The sequence below is a fragment of the Adiantum capillus-veneris genome, chromosome 6 (genome assembly GCF_014529385.1).
Source record: "Adiantum capillus-veneris isolate H3 chromosome 6, ASM1452938v2, whole genome shotgun sequence".
Classification (NCBI taxonomy): Eukaryota; Viridiplantae; Streptophyta; class Polypodiopsida; order Polypodiales; family Pteridaceae; genus Adiantum; species Adiantum capillus-veneris.
The window spans coordinates 11049572-11060027 of NC_140936.1; positions in this window are offsets into that span (position 1 = coordinate 11049572).

Here is a 10456-nt window from a genome sequence, read left to right on the forward strand (position 1 = left end):
TACCACTTGCTTTCAAGGACATCAAAAGAGTACTTATCTTGGATCTAGAGGGTTTACTTCTCAAGACAGTTGAAATGAAACATGGAGATTCTATGCCATCTTGGGCTCAACACATGCGACTTGTGGAGGACAAAGATGAAGTTTATCATGTGGTGCGACCAGACGCACAAAGTTTTTTGGATTTTTGTGCTGAATACTTTGAGCTATGGATATGGAGTTGCTATAACTTAACAAGGGTGCAACGCATCACACAAAAGTGTTTTCCTGAGCAGTATACCAAGTTCAAGGTGTTTATGAGTAACAAAAATTGCCAAAATCCAAATATCATGTTAGGATTTACAAGGGTTTATCACAAAAATCTGAGTGATATTTGGAAGATATTTGAGGATTTGGATGCAAACAATACCTTAATTTTTGATGACACTCCATATAGGGTGATGTGGAACATGCCAGGGACATATCTTATATTTCCAAAGATGTGGAGGCAAACTTCCGAGCAACTTCAAAACTTCTTGCAGAGAACCATAATTCCATGGTTGGTAGGATGGTTGTATGCAAGAGATAAGAGAGTCTATACATACAACACAATTGTAAATCAGTATAGTGATTCTGAGACAAATTATGTCCTTGGTGTGTACTTGTCAACACGAAAGCATTGAATAAATATGGCTATAAGATGCTTTTTTTATTCTAGTGTGTATCTTTCAACATTTGTATAATTTGATATAGTCTTTTTTTTTTTTTATAAAAGGTGTGTCAATTTTATGAACACTTGAATGGAGTGCACCCTACTCTAAGGGGACTTCAATGTACTATTGGAGTGCATCCTATTGTAAGGGGACTCTGATGTATTGCTAGAGTGCACCCAAATTTTTGGGGACTCATTTTTTATTTGATTGGGGCCTATGTTGGGTCATATAGTAAAAGAAATTCATTTTTTGTCAATTCATATCGAGGTTGCATTTATTTGGAACTATGAAAGAATTGATGTTTGATGTCAAAATAAAACTTGTAAGTGTGGATCAGAGAATTCATGGACTTTAAATATGTGAGAGGGATCTTTTTCTTGGGCACAAATGTTTGCTTCAAGAATTTTGTCATTACATACTTTATGTGAAAGAGTTTTAGAACCTAAAAGACTTTGAAAACAAAACTATGGAATCTAAGTGCATGTATTCTTGAATGGCTTGAAAGTTGATGTATACATGCATGTCGCCTTGATGAAGATTTAGATCTGACAAGATGGAAAGATATAATTCTTGGACGTTACCTTTGTCAATTTGGTAATAACATATTTAACTTTCTTTTAATATGGGTGGAAAATATATTATTATGTGCATTTGGAACCTAATTGCTTGACCTTCAAACCAAGATTCCTATGTTATTTTTTCATATACTTTTTTGTACTGAATTAAGATTGTGGATGCAAGGTCCACCACTTGTTCAAGCTAGATCTAAGAAAGTATATATACTGAGTCTTCAAACTAGTAAACCAAGGAAGAGAGAAGCAGGGTCCATCACTTGTCCAAGCTCATCTCTAGACAACATAGAGAGATGTTATGTCTACTAATTGTCCAATATAGTCATGGAGAAATGATAGAAGGTTGATCCACTTGTCCAACCTATCATCTCTAGTAAAATGGGAGGTTTGGCCTTAAGATTCACCATGTAACCAACATATACTTCATTGTATTATGAAGAGTAGAAAAGAAAAGCTCCACCACTTGTCTAAGGTAGTTCCAAAATCAACATGGAGAGAAGAAAGCTTCACCATTTGTCCAAGATAGGTTCCATTAAAACATGGAAAACCTCATATATGTTGTACATGGAAGCTTTTTTCCAAGGTCCACCACTTGTCCAAGCTAGGATCCATTAAAACATGGATAGAAACAAGGCTCCACAACTCGTCCAACCTTTATAGCTGCGAAGTGTACCGGTTGTCTAAACTAGGCATGGGAAAATAATAGAAGGTCCACCACTTATCCAATATATTATCTCTAATAGCATGGGAGGTTTGGTCTCAAGATTTAGGAATTGGCTGACCTGTATTTCATTGTATTATGATGAATTTGGTTTTAAAGTCAACTACTTATCCAAGCTATAAGTTTATATCTTGAATGGTATTCCTTCCCATCACTTAGAAAACCAATGATATGTTGTACATGGGGGGGTTTGTTACAAGGTCCACCACTTGTCCAAGCTAGTTTCATTGAAACATGGATGAAGACAAGCTCCACCATTTGTTAAAGCTAGACTCCATTGAAATCTAGAAAATCCATTCTATGTTGTACATGGGGTTTTTGTTTTAAGGTCCAACACTTGTCCAAGCTAAGATCCATTGAAACATGGAGTAGAGAAACACTCCACCACTTGTCCAAGCTAGGCAACATTGATAGTAGTTGGTTTATTTTGAAGATCCACCACGTGTCTAAGCTAACTCTATTGAAACATAGAGAGAAGCAAAGGTCCACCAACTGTTCAAGCTAGGCTCCATTGAAACATGGACAGAAGCAAGCTCCACCATTTCTCCAAGATAGACTCCATTGAAACATGGAGAGAATCAAAGGTCCACCATTTCTCCAAGCCAAGATCTAGTTGTCCAACCTATAAGGTTATATCTTAAATGGTAATCTTTCTAATCACTTGGAATACCCATGATATGTTTTACATGGGGGTTTTGTTCCAAGATCACCACTTGTCCAAGCTAACTCTATTGAAACATAGAGAGAAGCAAAGGTCCACCACTTGTCCAAGCTAGTCTCCATTGAAACAAGGAGAGAAGCAAGCTCCATCATTTCTCCAAGATAGGCTAGCATGGATAAGTACCTTGAAACCAACCTTCCTATGAGGCAATAGAGCATATGCTACATATTTTATGTATGCCCCATGCCTCAAATTAAGAAGTTATAGATTAGAAGTGGACCTTGCTTAAATGTCACATGCAATAAATTAAGGAAAAATAGCCAAGTGGATTGTATTCCTCAATGGATCCTTGCTTTCACAAGTTGTGAACCTTGAGTCACTTTTACATTAACTTGGACAAGTGGTGGACCTAGAAACCAAGCTCTCCATGTTGAGATAAGTTGTAGGTAGGACAGTAGAACATAGACAACGATAATGGATGCAATATATTCCTCTCCTAATAATCCAATTGATTGAAACCATGGTATTTTAGTTGTTTTCATTGTGTATTGTATGTGCATAAAGTGGAATGAGACCTTAAGAAAACTCAAATTTTTGACAAAATCTCTATATTTTATACATGATATATTGAAAGTTGTCCAACCTGGGAATTGGGATTTTCCCACTTTACCTAATATGGTCTTTTGTGGAGAAAGATAGGAGGAAGCAATGGTTTGATCATAATCTAAAGAACAAAGATATCAATGTTGGTGATGAAGTACTTATGTATGGAGTGCGAAATGAGAAGAAAAAGTTAAAATATGCGCGAAAAGGACCATATAGAGTATGTGAAATCACCCCACAAGGTACCATTCGTGTGGAGACTCTAGGATTGATGGAGTTGAAACCATTGGATTTCTCAATGGGAGAAAATTTAAAAGATACTATGATCCTTTAAGACAACAAGAGCTACGTGCCATCCATCAAAAAAGGTAGCCAAGGCACAAGCAGAGTTGAAGAAGATACAAGCTCAAGCTACGGCTAAGGAGAGACAACAACGCATAAGACGCCAACGAGAGGCCAACCTTAGAGTTACACATACATTCCATGTTGAAACAGAGGATGGTTGGTTGGAGTCTAACACACCTCTACAATATCCTATTGAACTAAATAGAGCCTATGAGAAAGTGCTATATAACGCCTTGTTAGACACGGGTGCTAAATATAATCTGTTGTCATATGGGGTGTGGTGTCATTTGGGAAAGCCATTCATATTTGAGAGTACTATCCAAGTCAAGGGTGTCAACAAGAAAAAAAACTACGATATTTGGTATCTGGCACACTTTTGTCAGTTATGACAACGAGATTGTAACTCAAGAACTTTTGGTCATGCCTGCTGGAACTACGAAAGGCAATATAAACCTAGGACACACGTCGATGATAATGACCAAATTCACTATTGATTGGGGGACTGGGAGTGTTACAATGAACAAACCAACTCTTAGCCCTGCCACCCAAGCTATAGTCCCTGAGATATTGCCTCTTGAGGAAATAAAACCCAAATCCTTGCATGTCCAGGAGGTTGAACCATATGTCCCTATAGCCCAACTCTCTAGAGCTTCAACTTCTGTAGTTGAAACAAAGCTTGAGACACACAAGAGGGTATTCTAATATAGCAAAGAAAACATACAAGTGGGTCCCTACAGCTTCTTTAGCAACCATGGATGATGCTAAAAAATAGGAGCCTTAAAAAAAAAACGCCCTCGCTCCCAAAAATGTAAGAAAACATGGTGTTGGATTCCTAAACAACTATTGGAAACCCAAGGCTACTATCAAGGAAACAATCAAATCTGGGTGCTAAAACGTAAATTGTGTTATTACCTATCACCTGACCCATGTCAGTCAAATCCTATGACGACAAGGACAATGGAAGATCATGGGAAAGGAAAAATCACAGGACACTAGACACCGGATCCGGAGCTAGTATGGGTTCCCACGCGAGAAAGTCTTGTTTTGCTCAGTTGAACCATAGAAAAAAAAAATGAAGCTTCTTGTTCTTCATGTAGTTCATATACGGAAATAGTAGCTTCGACACACCTCCACCTACCATGGTACATATCCATACAAACAAGAAAGAGTTTTCACCTCCCGTTGTAAGTTCACCACCTACAACTATGCTGCAAATAAAATTATGGGAGAGTACCTTACCACCCTTGCAACTAGATGAAATATCTAGGGCGGTCAAAAACTATTGGTAAAAATCTTCACCCAAGACAACTTGGAACAATAGGTTTCAAAAGGTGAGGACATCATTCCAAAAGATATGATCTACCCAAGGAAGGGGGGAGTGTTTGCTGACATTCATCATTCAATCACTCCCCTCTTAACCTTCCCCCCTTGCCTCTCAATCTCCCAATCTTAGGGAATGTATATATAAAGTTTTATACTCACAAAAACAAGATAAAAAAGTAAAAATGCAAGAGCCACCAAACAAAAATTTGGAAACCTATGAGTTCTAGTACATGACCCAAAATCATAAAAACACATTATGCACAAGGACGTGACCTTTTGATACGACCCTTATAATATTTTCACTCTAACCATCATCTGTATGTGTATACAGATATCGATAGTATGATAGAGCCATCCACTCCTACCTTGGGTGAAAGGTGCCCTCTTTACTTTGCACAAGTGTTTCACATAGTCTACCCGGTGCTTGCATGTGAATGGGATTTGGTAGATACGCTAGCGTGTGAGAGGAATTTTGAGGACTTAGAATGGTTGATATATCTCTTGATCACGACTAATCCATACTTAGTAAAGGACGCCTCTCCGATTGCACAAACTTATCCCCTTGACCAAGATGAGTATAGACATCTAGTGATGTTCTTAGTGAACATTTGTGCCTCTTATGATGAGGAAGAGTTACATGATTACACGGATGGCACATATGGATGACGACTTTGTTTTTCTCAACGATGACGAGGATAGGGGTTTAGCCTGAGCATTCCCCCCCAATCTGTTAACTGAGTCAAAGTCAGTTAACAAAAGCTGCTAAAGACCAAAGACATACGGATGCACATCGAAGATCAAAGTGAAGAAGCAGTAAAGATTGGAGTCACACATTTATCACACGTTTTTCCAAAATGGTCACGTATGATAAATTTTCGATTTATTTCAAGCCATTTACAATTGGTGATGTCGTAGAGTCCAACACTCACGCACAATGCACAATAAGATGAGAGCACATATCCTCGTCAATGAAAACCATTCTTAAAGGGGTGCCAGCTTGCAAAGCCATGTCATATGATTTTATAGCTACACCATCTTTCTGAAGAACCCCTCAAAATCTTACTTGCACAGCATATTTTTTTCCATGCATTTTTTTGTATGCATAAATAGGATGTCCCACCATTGGACATATGCATTAGACACTCTTTTTTGCTTCCACCTATGCACCGTGAGTGGACTACAATAGGCAAACCAATGTTCCATCATGCTACCCTTTCATATTTGCTACCTTTTTAATTCCATATCTATCAGCAAATAATCCCTTGAGTACTTTATTAATATTTTCCATGCTAATAAGTACTCCAATAATGCGTGTATACCAAAGGTACTTTTTTCCCACTGGGTTTTTTCCCTTTGGTCATCCAGGTATAAGAACCTAATTTAGAACCTCATCATTCTACTTCCCTTGTACATATTTTTCATAAATAAACAGCAACCTCATCATGATGCTATTACAACGGATAAATGCAACATCACCTCTCAAAATTGACTATTCAGACCAATGAAGATACTGTAGCAAATTGAACCTCATCAACAAATCCAACGACAACATGAAGACGATCAGCCCATCAACAACCAATCAAAAACCTTCCAAAGCCTCCACGGACACTTTTCAATAGTGCCCGAGGACGGGCACTAAAATAGGAAGGGGGGAATGTTAACTGAGTCAACGTCAATTAACAGAATCTGCTAAAGACCAAAGACGTATGGATGCACATCAAAGATCAAAGTGAAGAAGCAGTAAAGATTGGAGTCACACATTTATCACATGTTTTTCCAAAATGGTCACGTATTGTAAATTTCCAATTTATTTCAAGCCATTGTAATATTTTAATGTGTTATGGGCTCAATGGGAGTTCCAAGTTGTAAAGAACAGGTCAGTTACTGTGCCTAGGTTGTAGATACAATAAGTGTGGAGCCTTAAAGGTCTTGGGCGTCAGACATTACACATTTTAGACCTTGGCTAAGGTATAAAAGCCAACTTTGTAAAGATTTTATTAAGTTTTTGGATAAGAAATACACATCGTGAGCTAACGGCGCTCACTTCTCTCCTTCTCGTGCTTCCTACTCCCTCTCCCGTTGTCACATTGCGAATGCGTTTGTTGCATTGCAAGCGCAGGTAAGAGCTCTACGCATTGACATAAGCCATTTACAATATTTTATAGCTTTTGGCGTCGCCGACCCGCGGCCTAATTTCATCATAACTAGGAATTTACACTTTTAAATAAAAAACTAAGCATAGGCGCGGTATTGGGGCATCATTGCTAAGCATTTAGATGCATTCTCAGTCGAAAATGACTAGGTCAAAAATCCACTGCTGTTAATAATCGCGATTTTGGAACTTGACCTAAAGTGGGGTTTGAGGCTATAGGCATGTGTGCTTAGGTCTTATAAACTTATCCTAGAAGTTTCGTTATGTTTGGATGTCATTTGATGCTGTAACAGATGTGATTTTCTTGCCAATGAGTGATTGGATTTTGGTGATTTCAGTCACTTGAGTGTAGCTTGAGGTAGATGCAAGTTGTTAGTTGTTTTCCAATAGACTAACAACCTCTTGTAGCCTCTATGCACTAGTCAAGTCAGCTTCATCCCATGGTTTGACAAATTAATCGTGATTCTAGCTAATACTGCAATAAGATAGGATGGGGAGGTTAGACATGCATCCCACACAATCTCTACAATATCCTACTCCCTTGACTCTCTAGGGGGAGTGCAAATAATTAGGTTAGGGTTATGTTGTTTGATTGTGTTCAATAAGGGTTGGTTCCTCTTTCCACTGATGTGCCTCCTAGAGGTATTCCTTGTGTTTCCTAGTGTGTATAGGAACATGTTAATTGCTACTGTTAGGATTTGGACCTTCATGGAATCTTTCTCTCGTTCACTCTTCAAGTCAAGCGTGATCATCAACACAATCAGGTGTTTCTTGATCATTAGCATTGCCCGTTGTCTTTGTTTTTGCATCTATGTTTGTCTGCTTTAAATGTGATTGGTAGCACAATATTCTGCATATTTGCTTAGATTAACCATTAGATTCTATATAATTTTTTGTCATAATCCCTTGTCTAGGTTTCAGAATCAAGCAGTTTGACTTAGCTAGTTTGACCAAGTTAGGAGTTAGAGCTCTTCTTTTAATACCATGGGGAATGCCTTCCTAATAATCAATGGTTATTTTAGGTTCTTAATCCAATTTAGGCAGCATTGTGTGCAATGTACTAGGGTTTTCTAGAGGGCTTAGTCCCAATTGACATTTAGCTTAAGTATTATAAAAGGGTGTTTACTAGTGTGATGAGCCTAGGGAGGGTAACATTGTTATATGACCCCCTAACGTTACAAAATTAAAATGTTGAAAATGAACAAACAAAAAAATTACAAGTCCCACAATATAAAATCTTAATCTGGAAGAGATATCTCAGCTTGATTTGGTACTTCACTCACATGTATCACCTATGGTACTAGAGCCCTAGAGATTCCCAGTGTGGGCACTTTCCCTTGAAAAGCAACAAGCCCAAGGCATCAAAATAAGCACACACACATCAGAATTGAATCAATGTGAAAAGACTTTGGGGGGTCAAAGAAAAGGAAATAAGTCAAGCGATGATTGAGCAATTCCCTTTATAGTAGCTTAACTACAAGGTCTTCTCGGTATAGCCTCTAGTCAGCCCTCGGACATGAAATACTTGGCTCTCGTGATTAAACAGCTTAATTGACTAGAGAAAATTGAGAATCTTGGCCATGGTATTAATAGTTGACCACTAGTACCTTTCAACCATTAAATTAGCGACCCTAGACTTGTTTAGTATTTTACCTTTATAATTGTTTATAAGTTTTATTATATTAGAGTTTAATGTTAATTTCTGACAAATTGTTTAATAGTTTGTTGGAGGGCATTTCTACACACATTTCATAGTGTGAAGTTGATGCAACAAGATGGGTGTGAGGTGGATGAGAGTGAAGCAAAGCGGGAGCTCCAAAAGGGTATAAACCCTTTGTAACCTACTTCTTGTTTTGAAGTACTAAAGCCATTGAGTGGCTGCTTTCCCGTGGACGTAGCCCACATTGGGTGAACCACATATATCCTGTGTACTCTCTCTCTCTCTCTCTCTACTCTATAATCTCTTATGTATGTAAATTATCTCTCTCCATTAAGTAATATACTCAATTATCTACTTAGCTACGTCATATTTCCTAACACCTTTTTCTCTCTCCACCCCCCCCCCCCCCCCCTCTCTCTCTCTCTCTCTCTCTCTCTCTCTCTATATATATATATATATATATATATATATATATATATATATATATATATATATACCTCGGTATTCCATTTGGTTCTGTCATGTCAAGCTCTAGCTAAGAAGTTTCTGCTTCTATGCTTGCCAAGTTGTCAGCATCTTCTTTTAGAACACTGAGCATCAGGATATAGACTGCTCCATCTTGACCTTTGTATCGTCTTTGGCTTGGTTCACCAATTAGACTGACAGCAATTGACTGATCTATTGGATCTTGCAATTTTGGCTCTCAATAATAGATCTGACCATTTAATCCATGTACAATGACCTTGATTGCATATGCACTAAATGGATGGTTTGCGGGCTTGTGCAAGTTTTTGGATAACCACTTGGATCCATCTTTTGCACTTCTATTTGCACCTCGTCTTTGAGCTTGCAATACCTGGCTCCACTGAAGTTTGTGAACATCTGGGAGTTCTCTGAATCTAGCTTTACTCTGATCAATAGAATCATGGCTCCTGTGTTGCTTTTGTTACTCATAAGATACATATGGCCTTCCAAATCTGTATACAAAACTTTATCTCCAATGTAGCCATATAGATGTAAAATTCGCTCTGTTGTAGTTGTGCATATGTTGCTACTGCTATTGGTTAGCTTTGGTTCTCATGCATTTGAACTCTCGGCTCGACTTGACTCCATGTTGTGTTGGTCTCTAACAACTATCTCTTAGCAGATCTTGGTGTTGATTACCAAAATTACTCCTGCTTGAGTTTGATAAGACTGCTTTTGCGAAAGTACTTTTGGAAGTTGATTTCTCTTAGACTCACAAGACATTATTAACCCTAGCTCGAAAGTGTCAGAATTGATTGCAGGCTTTGAAATGATGAAAATCTAGGCTGTGAATAACCTAATCGACGGATTAGATTGTTATCCGTTTTTCCACTTGACTTGGATTCAACTTTTGTCAAGCTTCCAATTCTTTGCCTGCAACCTGGTTCTTCAATTTGAGCTAAGTGAGTCAACAAATGAGATTTCCAAATTCTATCCTTGCAAGAAGCTAAAGGACTAATTTGCAATTTGAAAACTGAGCTATCATGTATTAATTTTGATTCGATGGAACCCAAAATTGACTAGTGGCCTTGTATTATGTTGTTCTAACATTGTACAAGCTCAAATGTCCAAAGTTCTGTCTCTGGGCCCTAATAGTAAATAATCATGATTATTTATTTTTTTCAGTTTTTACACTTTTTTGGCTTGTTTTTCCAAGTAATCACCTTGTTGTGGTCTCTGGACAAGTTAAGATTTGTCCAAGTGAT